The sequence below is a fragment of the Siphateles boraxobius genome, unplaced genomic scaffold, assembly GCF_051911475.1.
Source record: "Siphateles boraxobius isolate OS27281-9 unplaced genomic scaffold, OSU_SipBor_1 35, whole genome shotgun sequence".
Lineage (NCBI taxonomy): Eukaryota > Metazoa > Chordata > Actinopteri > Cypriniformes > Leuciscidae > Siphateles > Siphateles boraxobius.
Window position 1 is genome coordinate 6,189,732 of NW_027508975.1, and position 6,882 is coordinate 6,196,613.

Consider the following 6,882-nt stretch of genomic DNA (forward strand, 5'->3'; position numbering starts at 1 on the left):
GAGTGGGGTCTGAGTGTGTGGTGCAACAGGTACCTGCTTCCGTCGAAGGGCAGAGTGAGTGTGCGGAGGCGATCTGTCACGAACCACACACGGGGAGCAAAAGATCCAATAGCAGTAAGTTTAATAATGAGGGTAATCCAAAATCATAGTAATCCAGGCAGGAGTCAAATATCAAAAATCAATCAAAACATAATAACAAAAACAAGCAGGGAAACAGACCTCAGAAGTGGCGACATAAAACAACGACTCCGTGATAAACACTAAAACAGACAGGGTCTATATACACACAGAACTAACAAGGTGATGGGAAGCAGCTGAGTGCAATGAACTGATGAGTGACAGACAGAATGCTGGGAATTTAAGCATGAAATGAAGCAAACGTGAAAGACACCGTGAGAACGAGGACCTCTAGTGACAACCCAGGGAACACAAACCAGACACTGTGACAGAAACAGTTGTTTACTTAAAATATATTACTTCAGTGAACTTGAAAAAAAGAAAGTGCTAAATACTCATAAAAGTTAATTTAACTGAACTAATTAGTTTAATTTAAGTTTGTCCTACTCAAACCATTATTTTGAGCGTTAGGGTTTACAGTCCATGTGATCCAAATTGATGATTCAATGTCTTCTGAAGCAAAACAATAGGTGTGTGTGTGTGAGAAAAGTACTTTTTGAAATATAAATATTTTGAGCCGCTCAAGAGGTGCAAGATTTTTTGGAACCAAAGTAAAGAATCCATTTGGCTTAATATCAATTTGAAAAATTACGGCTTAGTGGTTCAGACTCTTAAATTTGCACTTCCAATTGATCTGCTTGGAGTTTTCCATATTGAGATCCCAGTTAATAAGTTTTTATGTTTTACAATGCATGCCCACGAACCTACACACAAATGTGGCTTATCCTAGAATTAATGGCACTGACTCCTAAATGAGGATCATTGTCTGGCTATGCTAGCAGTAATGTATGTATTGAATGGGCATGTAAAAAAAACAGGTCAGAAACAACCAGAACTCTCTAACGGCCCATAGTTCATTAATAGTCATAGTCAATGTGAGGGATTTTCTAGAGGTTGCATCAGGCAGTGTGTTAGTTGGTGGGGGGTAATCAGACAGCATTTTTTTTAAAGGAATTTAAATTACTCAACCTAGACTGTTCATTGTTTCTGGAGACATTGAACCCCGTTTGCAGCAGTCATTAAAATATTAATTTTATGTATCCCTTTTATGTAAGATTTTTAAAAATGCAGAGATAAAAAATGCTTAAATTATTTGATCAAAAATACAGTAAAAACAGTATTGTGCAATATTATTTAAATTTAAAATAATTGTTTTCTATTTTGAATATATTTTAAAAAATTATCTTATTCCTGTGACGTCAAAGTTGAATTTTCAGCATCATTACTCCAGTCTTCAGTGTCAGATGATCCTTCAGAAATCATTCTAAAATGCTGATCTGTTTTGTTTTGTTGTTAAAGTTGAAATAGGATTTGCTTAATATATTTGTGTTAAAGGTGTGCTATATTTTTCAGGATTCTTTGATAAATAGGACGTTCAAAAGAACAGCATAATTAATTCATTTATGGTGACATTGCATAGACATAATGATTTGTATACTGTGCAAACTGTATAATCTATCTCCTAAATCTACCCATCACATAAAACTTTCTGCATTTTTAGATTTTCAAAAAACATCACTCAGTATGATTTATAAAGTTTTTTCCCCATTGGGACCAAAAATGTCCCAAGGATTTCGGATATTGCCATCTTTGTGGGGACATTTTGCCCCCATAATGTAGGGCTTACTAGGACCACACACACAATTGTAATGAAAAATATGATTATTTTGTCAACACCATAAGCCGTCAACCCAACAGATTTTTTGTCTGATAGTGACATTTCAATAAATGGAAATGAAAAGAATGGTACATTTGATAATATTTATAATAAATGTTTGACATGACAGTACGCGTTCTTTTCTTCATATGTTCCATGTTGACAGAGAGACCATAGAAAAAACACATTTTGCAGGACGTTGTGCCAAACTGTAAATTAAACATTTTGAACATAACATGTCTACCATTGATCTAAAATATATATATATATTTTTATCATTTCCGGCCTGTTTTGCTCCATGTCTCAATAACTAGTGTGCTGATATGAGGAGAGAAAACCTATAAGTTCTCTCACAAACACTCAGACTCAACCGTCTGTCACTCTCTATCGGTGTCCTCTCTTTGACAGCTAAACCTCGAAGGCTGCAGACGAACTGAAGTTCTTTAATCAGCTGACTTGGCTGACCGTGTCGCTCTGATTGCCACGACAATTACAATCCTGGCCACAGATTGCTGTCTGCTGGCTGAGGCCAGACCAAAAAGGAGGATAGAAGAGAGAAATGCAAGCTATAGATTATAGGGATTGCACACCAAATCACAAAGCAATAACAAACCACTTCAAAGATGCTTGTCATGTATAAAAAAAAAAAAAAAAAAAAAAAAAGATTAGTTCGATGAGTATACATATATACTGTATATATAATTACTAAAATAGCATGAGATATAAAGTCAGAATTATGAAATTTAGGTTGAATGTTAAGTTGAATTTTTTTCTCATTTATGACATAAGTCAAACTTATTAGATAATAAGTTGTAATTAAAAGTATATATTATGTTATATTAAGTCGTAATTATGAGGTGTACAGTCGGAATTATAACATTTAATTTTTGTAGTTTATACTGATAAAAGTGTTCACAGTGAGATTACATGAAAGTTTTAAGTTAAATGTATGAATTAGTGTACTCAAACATTTCAAGTTGAGAACAATTAAAATGTATAAGTACTTATTTCTTGCTGCTTACTTAAATTTAGAATTTCTTAAGTTCAAAAATTTGAGGCAACTGATTGCCTTTTTTTTGAGTTTTGCAAACTTATTCGGGTTTACAGTCTGTTTGCTTTGCGTTCTCTCATTTTCATTTTTGGAATATCTATTTAAAGAGAATAAATAACATGCTGCAATGAAATGTATATGTGTTGCATTTGCATACATAATATTTACTAAATTAAAAATAAATAATCTGAAAATTATTTAAAAATGACATGTGACAGCGGCCAACTGGATATACTGTATACAGTAGCGAAAGGATTCAGCGTATGTCACCTGTGTGTGTACATTGTCAGCTCTTGTTCCCATCCAATTCGCACAGACCAACCGTTGCGCACGGAGTACACTTGTCAGTCTACAAATGCTCACTTCAGAGGATCTAACATGATACCTTTTCCTTGTTCTACCAAATACTTATTCTACTAACCTGAACCCTAACACATAACCTAACAGTCAACTAATACTCTAATGAGAGATGTTTGGTAGTTGCAAAGTTACTTAGTAGTTAGTAGAATGTCTAAAGTGGACCATTGAAATAAACTTTAACCAAAGGGAAATACTGGCTTTGGCAATATATTAGTCAACCACTAAAAATAATGCTATACTCTACTATTCATAGTACTAGATGTCAATTACTGCAGTGCTGCCTTACTTCTCCACATCCATTCACATGAGCTGCTCTGTGAGCTTTTTTAGTATGTCTGGTTACTTTTCATATCTGAGAGGCGTTTTTGACCAGCGTCGAGTTGCTCTCAGGCTTTATTAGCATTACTGGATGATTCACTGTCTTGAAACATCAGAAAGGTGATTACAAAGTCCAGGGAAGGACAGGAAAGTATTTTGTCTCCATACTCGACTTTATGCCAGTGTGCAATCAATGACGGGCCGGCAACAATTGAGTTACAATCATTCTGTGTTTTCCGGCACGACTTTGATACGGCACACTCTTAAGCACTCTTTGATGGGACATGGGAGGGAATTGAATTAGCCTTACTCGGTGAGGAAGAGTGGCACCTTAGAGCTTTGCCATTCAATAAACTGCTCTCATTTACTTGCAGAGCCTTCTGTTTATCACACTCTCTCTTAACTAGCCTTTTTATTTCACCTTGTGCATTCACAGCAGCGGTCTCGGGATGGAAGAGAGGGGTGGAAATAACTTGCAGTCTCAGTCGTGGACTAATATAAAGATGCCGGTTTATCATCAATTATTAGGTGCAAGTCATCATAATTTTATCAGGGTCTCCAGGTGCCACATGCAACTGAGGTATCATTCGTGCTATCATATGGGTAATGCTGGCAAACAAATCACATTGTGCTGGTTCTTTGGCAATACATCATGCCTTGATACAACTATAAGGTCAGCTCTGAACTTGGGGGGGTCCAGTGTATTGAATGTACGCTGAAAGAAGGAATGAGTGTGATAATCCAGACAGTCATGGCTCACTAAGCAAGATTTATGTGCAGGACAATCTCATATTTGGCTCACTGTGTGAATGTATAAATAATTTTACATATTGAAAGTCACCTTGTCGACATGATTATACCTCAGGGACACCCGGTATACATCACTCCAGAAGTGGCATGATAAAATGTATTGATCAAAATCAGTTTATTAAAAATAAAACGTTTGGGTATATAATTAAAAGGAAAAAATCTAAACACAAAGGGTCAATGTTTTGTTTTTGTGTGTTTATTATTGTTTACATTTTATTATTATTATTCTTTATTTTACTAGGCAAGTCACTTAACAACAAGTTCTTATTTTCAACAACAGCCTGGCAGGAGAATTAAAATCTCCTGAAAGACATCAACCTATTACAATACACACATATACATTCATTTAAAACATTCACGGCTGTGATAAAAACACTCCCTAATAGCTTTTTAAATGCAGAGATTGTAATGAATTACTCCAATTTCAATGACTTTTGTAGCACATTCCATTAATTTGGATCAGCGAAACCAAAAGCAGAGCGACTATAGACAGTTTTTTTTCTTTCTAGGGATAATCAAACGAATATGATTAGATGATCGGGTTGAATACGTACAAACATGTGGTTGCAGCAACTCTTGCAGATATTTGTGTAATAGACCTAACAGGACTTTATAAATAAAAATACACCAGTGTATTTCCTGTCTATTATGTAATGAGGACCAATTTAAAATGGAATACAGCTCTACCAGAAAGACTCGGGAGATAGAATTATGTAAAAAAGCATACATTTATTGACAGCCCAGCAAGTGATTATTTATGAAGTTCGTTGGTCGTAGTTCATAATCCGAGGGTAGCGGATCCGCATTTCCTACCCGAAGACGAAGGCAGGGGCACACCCGACCCCCAAAAGTAGGTGAATTATGGATATACCCAATGGTCGTGAATCCTGTGGTTCCAGAAAATAGGAAAGGGAGTTACCATAAAATAGCATGATGAACGTAGGATGTGGGAGCCCGTTCTCATCCTTTTGCGGCATATGTGACGCCATATGACAAAACGGCGAAATACTACGCACATGGCACCCTTTAGCGTGAATATAACACGCGAACCCAAGGCATCATAAAGTTGACTGGCATCCTTTAGCGTGAATATGAGACGCAGACCCTACCCCACACCTAAACCTACCCATCACAGTGCGTGTTATATTGACGATAAAGGGTGCCATGTGCATAGTATTTCGCCGTTTTGTCATATGGCGTCACATATGACGCCAAAGGATGAGAATGCGTTAGATGTGGATACCTCGTAGGCCTATAGCTTAATTAGACAAGAAAGCCACTTTAGTTTTAGTAAAAACATTGACCTGTAAGGTACTACGTGGAGACATGGAATAAAGTGTTTTTTTGTTTGTTTGTTTTTTGTTTTTTAAATATGCATTTAGTAGGGCTTTTATCCTAAACGACTTATATAGAATTTTATGTTCTTTTTACATGATTACCAGTTCCACTCCTAAGGACACGCAGAGACAAGGCCTCATTGGACCATACGGAACAGTGCCACATTGGGCCATACATAGACAAGCCTCATTGGACCACACAGAACAGTGCCACATTGGGTCATACATAGACAGGCCTCATTGGACCACACAGAACAGTGCCACATTGGGCCATACATAGAGAGCCTCATTGGACCACACAGAACAGTGCCACATTGGGCCATACATAGATAGCCTCATTGGACCACACAGAACAGTGCAACATTGGGCCATACATAGACAGGCCTCATTGGACCACACAGAACAGTGCCACATTGGGCCATTCATAGAGAGCCTCATTGGACCACACAGAGCAGGCCACATTGGACCACATGGCCATGATTGACCACAGAGACGAGGCCTCGATGAGCCACAAAGGCATCTAATGCCACATAAAAGACAAGGTAGGACTAGATGAGCACATAAAACAAAGGCCACCCAGCCTTTTTTTTTCTTTCTTTTTAAGCAATGAATGCTACAAGGCCTTGGTAGACCACACATAACCTTTGCCCCGAAGGGCCACTGGCCAACTATAGGCATCATTTAAAGGACAAGACCAAGCCGCTAAGGCCACAGATAGACAAACCACACAGAGACAACGGCCACTAGGCTACACAGAACCGAAGCCGTTAAGGGCCACAAGCAGGGCCGGCCCGTGGCATAGGCGGAATAGGCAAATGGTAGGGGCGCCACTCAATAGGGGCACCAAAATGAGTGAACGAGTGAATTTTTTTTTAGATTTTTTTTTTACTAATACTATTTTAAAAACATTAATTCAAAATACTACAAAATAAAGCAACAAAAAAAAAACTCCACAAAAACGTAACTAATTCCCCCGACTCCGGTCGGGCGCATCAATCTTCCCCCGCCCAGCGAGTGCTTGAAGTGCGTCAGAAACTCTATGGTCAGAAACAGAGCGCGCGCGATCAGTTTACTGTTGGTAATTTGTTTTGTAGCGTCGCCCCTCGCTGCATCCAATGTAGACAGCATTTCTTTTGTTTGAGGGCACTTAACACACTCAAGCACCCCGTAGA